An 8610-nucleotide genomic window follows, 5' to 3' on the forward strand; every position below is an offset into this window, starting at 1 on the left:
TTTTCCCCTTTCTCTTCTCTCTCTTCTCTTCTCCCCTCTCTTCTCTTCGCCCTTTGCCTGTTGGAAGCTTATGCTCTCCCTCTCAAGAGCATTAAAGCGTTGCTGCAGAAGGATCCTGTTTGTGTGCCGCGTCATTTCTTGCTGGCGAGAAGGTAGCGCGGGACACCTAGCAACATCCAGGTCACATCTGCAACCCAGGATTGCTCCCAAGATCAATAGCAGGAATGGCTGGCTCCAAGCTAGGTGGGGTTCCAGCCCCAGCTACTCCAAATGAGAACCTCAAGCCCCCCCAAAGGTCACGGAGATTCTCCATGTTAATACAGCCTCTTCTTAAGCCTGTACAATTAAATACCATCTCTCTATTTGCAGGTCAAATACAAAGGGAATAAATAGCAACTCGTAGACACCATTATGTAATATTAATTCATGTGTATACACACACACACACACACACACACACACACCACACTAGTATAATACATCCTTAGGCATGTCACGTCTGCTAGCTTAACCTCTAAGTGACTTAGGTAAATGTTATGGAAGAATAAGGAAACAATAATCTGCTATCAGATACCCTAACAAGCATTTTGAGTTGACTGAGGATGTAAAAATATTTGTCATGGCTAGGCACTGTGGCACTTAATGCTGCAGTGAGGGTAGAAGCAGGGGAGGTCAAAGGTTCAAGGCCATCCTGTACTGTATGAGACCTTGTGTCAACAACAGCGAAGGTCAATATCCAGTGTCCTTAATGACAAAAACACTCTCAAATATTCCTCTCAAAGCTGCACCGGTTAGTTAGAAACAACGCTGGAGGAGGGAAAACTTAATTAAAGCCCCGTAAACCAGGAAGCGAGTAATTCCTACAAAGCTTTCATTTGAACATCTGAAGTTCAAAACAGTTCAATAAAGAATCCCCAACTTGGACTAGTGAGATGGCTCAGTAGTTAAGAGCACTGACTGCTCTTCCAAAGATCCTGAGTTCAAATCCCAGCAACCACATGGTGACTCACAACCGGAATGAGATTTGACACCCTCTTCTGGTGGATCTGAAGACAGCTACAGTGTACCTAGATAGAATAATAAATAAATCTTTTAAATAAATAGGGTGTGGTGGCACACACCATTAATCCCACCCAGCACTTGGGAGGCAGAGGCAGGCTGATTTCTGAGTTCGAAGCCAGCCTGGTCTACAGAGTGAGTTCCAGGACAGCCAGGGCTACACAGAGAAACCCTGTCTTGAAAAAACAAAAACAAAACAAAACAAAACAAAACAACAACAAAAAATGAATCTCCAACTTGCAATCCTGTTCAAAATGCAAAAATGCAAATCCGCAACAAAAGGCCACATCCTCTGAAACCTACACCCTAAAAAGTACACATCCTCCCAGCCCCCGACTCTGAGCAAGCCTTTGAAAACATTCCAACCGGATTAAAGCTTTGGTGTGCTTTGAGTAAAACCAGACCAAGCAGCGGAAAGTGGAATCACGCAAAGCAACCTGAAGAGGAAGTGCATGTGGCCTGTAGCCCCTACTATGACGGTGTCCGAATAGCCTGTGATAGGCACAGTCTGCACATTCAGAAGGAGAATCCAGAGATTTAGGAGGGGCGGCCGTTAATAAGCAGTGTTTGATTCAATGCCAATGTAGAGTGGGTTAGTCGCACTGCTAAAAGATGTCTCCATCGAATCCCGACCCTCAGAGCTCAGGGAAACCTGAGGAAGAGGAGGCAGAAGGAGTTGCAAAAACCTATGGGACAGAGGACATCAGAACAAGGCCCTCTAAAACAACCGAGCAAAGCTCCTATAAACTCCGAGATGGAAGCAGCAAGCGTGGGGTCTAAAACAACCGAGCAAAGCTCCTATACGGGTCTCCGCTAGGTCCTCTGCATAGTACTATAGCAGCAGTTCTCAACCTCAGGGTCAAACGGCCTTTCAGGGGGTGCCTAAGACCAACAGAAAACACGTATTTACGATATGACTCAAAACAGTAGCAAAGCTGTTATGAAGTAGCTAGGAATATGATGCTATAGTTGGGGTTCACTACAGTGATCTGTATTAAAGGGTGGTAGCATCAGGAAGGCTGAGAACCCACAGTATTATAGCTTTCAGTTGAGTGCTTTTATGGGACTCCTGACTGGACGTGTGAATGAGTGGGTCTCTGATTCCTACGCCTTCTCTTGGGGATCTTTTCATCTTTCTGCTGGCTTCTGTGGTCCAACTTCGATGTGATGGTTATCTTACCTTACTGTATTTTATTCTATTTTGTTGTTTGTCTCTTAGAAGCCTATCCTTTTCTAATGAGAGGCAGAAAGGGAGTGGATTCAGAGGGGAGAGGTGGGGAGACACTCTAAGTGGGGGGGGGGGACTATTCAGATAGTATTATATGAGAAAAGAATCTACGTCTAATGAAAGGGAAAGAGAAGTGGGCTAACAAAGCGCTCTGAAAATCCATTATGATCATCAGAGAACCATTTACCTAGGTCTTAAGGCTCGTTAATGAACTGTCTGGGTATGCAAAACATATGCCAGGCACTATATTCAAGTATAAAGGAAAGTTTAAAATTCTTTCCTTCAGCAGGAGTAAGGAAATTCAAACTCCTTTGTAATTGGAATCAGAGGCCCTCTTGTACCATATTTTCCTCACTGTTATCTCTGTAATTTTCCTCGTTTCCTGGTTAATTTCTGCAGCAGTGCTGGCCAGTGAACCATATGTGTAATTTTAATGTATTAATAAAGCCCATTAAGAAGACAAGAGAAACATTAAAACTAATTTTAAACATACCTTAACATGACACACCCTAAACATGACAACCAATACAATATAACCAAAATTAATCATGTTTTACTATTTTTTTCTACATTATTAAAACCGAGCTGGAGGGATACTTAAGTGGTTAGAGGCTATTAATCAAACATCAAAACATCAAGTAACAATACATCAAGTGTTCGGTTTTCATAATCATCAAAATCGATGAATTTCACTCTACCAGATCTCAGTTCGGACTAGCCAGCATTTCTAGGGGTCAGTCTATGAAAGAGCACACGCTCCCCACTGGACAGCGCCACTTTCCTACACTGCACTGATGGCTCGAAACTTCACTGGATCATCTTATCTTAAGATCTCAATAATCAACCCGTGGCCTTGTGCAAGTCTTACTTCAAATTAATATTATAGTACTGACACCAATCAACGAAGAGTTAACTGTTAAAACCCGTAGGCCACAGGCCATGAAAAAAATCAAACTTGCCCGTGTTGTTTTAAAAGTTAGACTAATCTGAAACTAGACCTGTGAATAGCTATCCATAATTAAGAGAAAGAAAAAAAAAGCACGCCAATTCCTTTGCCTTTATCCGTACTTGGTCGCCTGTCTCCTTAAACAGATTTTTTCCTCAGGCTTGGCTGCGAGTATGGAACTGGAGTGGAGGAAGGGCCTGAGCAGCGAGGTGAGTGAGTGCTCGGTAATCCGGATCCAGATAGACCCAGAGGCACTCGCTCTAGAGCTTGGGAGAGCCTCTGTCCTGCTGAAGAAAGAGACCCCAGCACTAGCCTGGGGCGCCCAATTACAACTGCTCTCGTGCAGGCGTCCAGCTGGTCCCAGGCAAAACCTTCGGATGACTGAAGTTTCCCAGGTCTAGACGTCATATAGTAAAAGAAAATATTTATGGTGTCTAAATGAAGGCCACCTTCGCCTTCTGTCTGGAGCGGCCCTGCCTCAGCGCTGCACTTCGCTCACTTAAAAGCTTTCCTGGCAGCTCCGTCCTTAGGTGCGCAACAATCGCCCTGCGCCGGCCCCGCCCTGCCTCCGGCTGCACCGCAGCATCTGTCCAGCGCCGGAACCCAGTGCTCCACATCCGAACTCCCCGGACATGTGCCCGTGCAGACAGCACATCCTCCGGCCTCCCAGGCGAGCAGCGCGCTCCTCGCTGAGCACCCGGCTCCAGCTTACCTGAGCACTAGCGGCCAGGGCCAGAGAAGGTGGAGCGGAGGCAGCGCAGTGACAAGACCGGTTGGAGGCCGCTTCCCACCTTAGAGTCGCCGGGCTTCTGTAAGGCGTGCGGGAAGTTTCATCATATCGCTGGGACCTAACCCGTGCGCGGGGGCGTGGCCCGCAATGCTGACGGGCGACGCCAGGCGGGGCTGAGGCCAAGGCAAACGTGCATCCTGGGGCCGAGAGCCAGGAGATGTTCTGCTTCTTTTCCTTAAGGTGCTATGACACTGCAGGCAGGATAAGCCCAGAGGTCGGGCCTGCTAGGTCACTGGGCTGCCCTACACTCATCCGGCAATTAGAAATCTCCGTACTTGGGATGCTTCTAGGACCAGTTGAGGACAGTGCCCCATCAACAATAGATCTCCCACTCCTTAATTGTAGTCTTCAATACTTCCTAACAGAGTGTCTGATATATAGATTTTATATATATATATATAACATAGGAATACCTGGAAGGACACCACATGCGCACACACACACACACACACACACACACGTACACACCTTAATACTTACTAATAGTGCGCAGGTAAGAAGTACCCCAGGTGATCTTCGTGCAGAGATTGTCTTTTTAAAAGCACTCATGAACAAATAGCGCCTACAAATTCATTATACAATAAAAAGAAATGTTTGGGAAAACTTGAGCCGAGAGGGTCATAGGTATGGCAGCCTTTAGGATGGGAAAGTTGACAACCATATCTTCAGGTCTGATATATGCATCTATAAATGTGCATCTAGTCAAAGAAGAGGAACCCAAAAAGCAGCTAGTGAGACCAGACCAGCTCCCCATATATACTGCACCAACCCTCCATTCTAAATATGTTGAAGAACAGCCTGGTAATTTACAAAGGGGCTTTGCATCCATCCGTACTACAACCGTGTATTATATTGGCTGGTGCAAGAACATTTATCTCTTTATGAAGAATGGGGTTATGGATACAGTACAGTTTGGAAAAGATGCATATGTCTATCTGAAGAATCCTCCCCAAGATTTTCTCCCCAAAATGGGAGTGATTACAGCTTCGGGACTGGCAGGTTTGGTTTCAGCAAGAAAAGGTTCTAGGTTTAAGAAGATCACTTATCCACTAGGACTGGCCACATTAGGAGCAACTGTTTGCTACCCAGCTCAGTCAGTAATAATTGCAAAGATAACTGGGAAAAAGGCATATGCTACAAGCCAGAAAATTTTTCAAGCCATTAAGTCATTGTGGACACAAAACAGTGAAAACGAATCATTCCCTGAAACAAAGGAAGAAAGCAAGGAAGGAAGGTCTGATGAAATCCATGCCAACTTGCCTGACCTGAAACATTCAGTGTCTTTGCCAAAAGAACTTGCCTCTGCGACAGTGATTAAATCAGAATCCACCTCAGGTACTACACAGTTTATTCCTGACCCTAAGCTCATGGATCACGGACAGTCTCATCCAGATGATAAAGATATGTACAGCACTAGAAGCTGAACTAGTTTGCAGAGGGAGCCTGCATAGAGAACTGCAAGATGTACCAAGTTACAAACAATGGTGAAAAATTACATAATGAATGGGTAACTGACAGAATGTGACTTGAAATTTTTCCATGACATTTTCAAATAAACAGTTTGGCCAATGAAACAAGTGTTAAAATCATAAATTAATGAATGCAACACAAATAATATTAAGTGATTGATGTGTGAACTGAGGTAAAAATACTAGAAGTACATTNCATGACTTGTAATAGAATTTATTAGAAAGCAAAATGAAGATATGTCCATAAGACTGAATTCTATAAACGTATGTATGTATGTATGTATGTATGTATGTATGTATGTATGTATGTGTCTGCTTCAGTTTTCCCAATTATTGCCAGTTAACTTAGAATGGGGGTAGATGAATGTGTTTTTTACTTGACTTTTTTTTTAGAGCTGGAATAAATTATCCATATTTTATGGCAAAAAAAAAAAAAAAGAAAGAAATGTTTGTCCTAAGAAACTGTTGTGCCAAGGTTAACGTCTTCACAAAGTCTACATCAAGTTGACAACATTAAGTTCAAATAGATCAGTGGACCTTGAACACTTACGGACAAATCCTCTTTCAGAGAGCTGTAGGCGGCGGTGCAAGCCTGCACTGCACAGGGGAGATGGAAGCTGGAAGATCAAGAGTTCAAGGTCATCCTCTTAAGTAGGGAATTTGAGGACACAGGGGACACACACAAACACACACATATACACACACACACACGCACATGCACACCTATATATAAAGATTCCTTTTCAGCACCTCAAAAAAAAAAAAAAAAACCTCAGCTTGACTAAAATATTAGTAGTATGCTCCTAGTATTCCCTCTGATAGGGAAAATATGCCATGATTAAAAAAACACACGCATACACAATTTTACTGCATTCCTTAATGAATTTGGAGTTACTAAACATCAGCACCCAATAGATTGAGAAACAATGAAACTGTACTGTGAAATACACTAAGATCAGATTTTAGCCAGCCCTTGGAAAGTCTCTGAGCTTGTTTGTTCCTCAAGGGATGTATTGCACTTGTTTGACCTTGAGAACCTCAAATTTTTAAAAAGTCTTTTAAGTTCCTTTAAATACAAATTAAATCTGTTCTTCTCGATTGTTCTTTGAGGGTGGACCCATCTTCTAACTTTTTCACTTATCTTAAGCATATAATCACATAGTAATAGCTAGCCTTTGTTAACTTTAAGCTCTTTGTGTTACATTTCTAAGGTTATCTCTTGAAGAATAGCATAGGATGCCCCCACCCAGCCCTCTGGAACAACAGTGAGTTAGTTTATCCACTTGCCCACCTTCTTCACTCAAAATGTTGTAGTCCAAAGTTAGATGGACTTACCTAGGTCAGAAGTTCACCTTGGATCACGAAATCAAGACCCCCTTTCCTGGAACTCAGGGCAACTATCTGCAGGCCACTAACAGGTTCTCAGAAGACCCTGGTTGCCTTCTGCATCAGCAAGCTACTAGGTAGGACACAGCAAGCGGAGAGCCTTTGATTCTGCCTCTTCTGCCATTTGATCTGATATCTTTAAGCCCTTCTCTTTGATACTGAACCACAATTGGAAATGGGACTTCTGGTCTTCCTGTGTGCCTTTCCTGCTTCTCTCAAAGTTTCATCTATGCCAATTGGCAAGCAGTACAGTGACAAGGACACTTCCATATTCAAGGAAGTCAACTCTAGCTGTGCTGCTCTGTCCCTCGAGAATTTGTAGTCTGGCCTTTATAAAACAAAAGCTGAACTATTAACCTAGGAGGTGCGGATAATGGTTTCGTGGAACTCTATAGTTTCCTGTAAGTAGGAACTGTGTATTCTTACAAGCAAACTTTTTTATTTAGATTGAAATAAAAGAAGCAGGGTGCCTTAGTCTGTTAGAGAGGATTGGGGAACAAGAAAACACTGAGAAAATTGGGGGCAGGGGTTGATGTAAATGGTTACTAATGTGCAGGGGATGGTCAGTAGTCAGAATCAGAGTAACCGGAGCTTTAAGGAGTCAAAGGCAACAGAAAACAACTGGGCACAGTTCAGAGTAGAGCTCTGAGAGCTGGTGACCTGTGAGCAGAGATTTGCATGACGCTCCTGCCTTTCAGTCAGAGCCTCTTCTAGCTGCTGTGCATCATTTTGATGTTACATCAACACAATTATTCTTCTCTTTTTGTCAGTTATGGGCACAATGGATGATTGAAGCAGATAGATCAACACACCGAATTGAGTAGCTGGCCAAGTGCTCCCCTTCTAGGATGTTGACAAGAGACATGAAGCAGCTCACATGGCTGACCGAGTAGAAAGAGGCTTCGGAGAAACAGTCACGGAAACCTGAAAGGGTGTCTGTCCCTGCAGACAGCTGGAGCCAATCCACAGACCAGGTGAGAAAAGCTAAGGAAGAGATGCCGTTTTAATAGAAAAACCACCTGATAGAGCAGAGTTCAGAAGGGCGCTGCAGGAAAGGGGTAGCATGCAAGAGGAAAAAACGCTACTTTTTCTCTTACGCAAGAGGGGGAAAGTAGTATGGTGCAGGTAAGTCTGGAAGTAGGATCAAGAGATACACACAGAGAGAAATCTATATAGTTGGATGCTGATAATAAATACTATAGAAAAACAGAAAGAGAAAAGGAAAGGAAGGTAGTTTTACAAGAATTTTTGGGAGAATTTGTACCTAGAGAGCCGACAGTGAAGACAACAAGACAAAGAAGACACCAGCACTTGGATGAATCACGAGGCTCAGTTCAAGATTGTGCGCAGCGATATACTCAGTTTGATGGAATCATGAGCTATATGAGACCAAGGAAGAAAGAAAGAAAGAAAGAAAGAAAGAAAGAAAGAAAGAAAGAAAGAAAGAAAGAAAGAAAGAAAGAAAGAAAGAAAAAAAAGAAAAAGAAAGAAAGAAAGGCCGGGCAGCAGTGGAGCACATCTTTAATCCCAGTACTTGGGAGTCAGAGGCAGGTGGATTTCTGAGTTTGAGACCAGCCTGGTCTACAGAGTGAGTTCCAGGACAGCCAGGGCAATACAGAGAAACCCTGTCTCGAAAAACCAAAGGAAAAAAAAGAAAGAAAGAAAGAAAGAAAGAAAGAAAGAAAGAAAGAAAGAAAGAAAGAAAGAAAGAAAGAAAGAAAGAAAGGAAGGA

At 43.3% G+C, this 8610-nt stretch overlaps 1 protein-coding gene and 1 pseudogene across 2 annotated transcripts in view; one reads left to right on the top strand and one right to left on the bottom strand.

Annotated features, from left to right (window-relative positions):
* The window catches only part of Asns (asparagine synthetase (glutamine-hydrolyzing)), a 22055-nt gene extending 17982 nt beyond the window's left edge, over positions 1 to 4073 (bottom strand). The window contains exon 1 of the mRNA XM_021190287.2: positions 3946 to 4073. The gene's annotated coding sequence lies outside the window, so the exon portion shown is untranslated. The remainder of the gene's footprint in view (positions 1 to 3945) is intronic.
* A 554-nt stretch (positions 4074 to 4627) lies between these two features.
* On the top strand, positions 4628 to 5924 carry LOC110317005 (annotated as a pseudogene). Its single transcript, XR_002380292.1, has one exon. The product of XR_002380292.1 is annotated as an MICOS complex subunit Mic27 pseudogene (transcript).
* Positions 5925 to 8610: the final 2686 nt, after the last annotated feature.

This window comes from Mus pahari, chromosome 2, assembly GCF_900095145.1.
Source record: "Mus pahari chromosome 2, PAHARI_EIJ_v1.1, whole genome shotgun sequence".
NCBI lineage: Eukaryota > Metazoa > Chordata > Mammalia > Rodentia > Muridae > Mus > Mus pahari.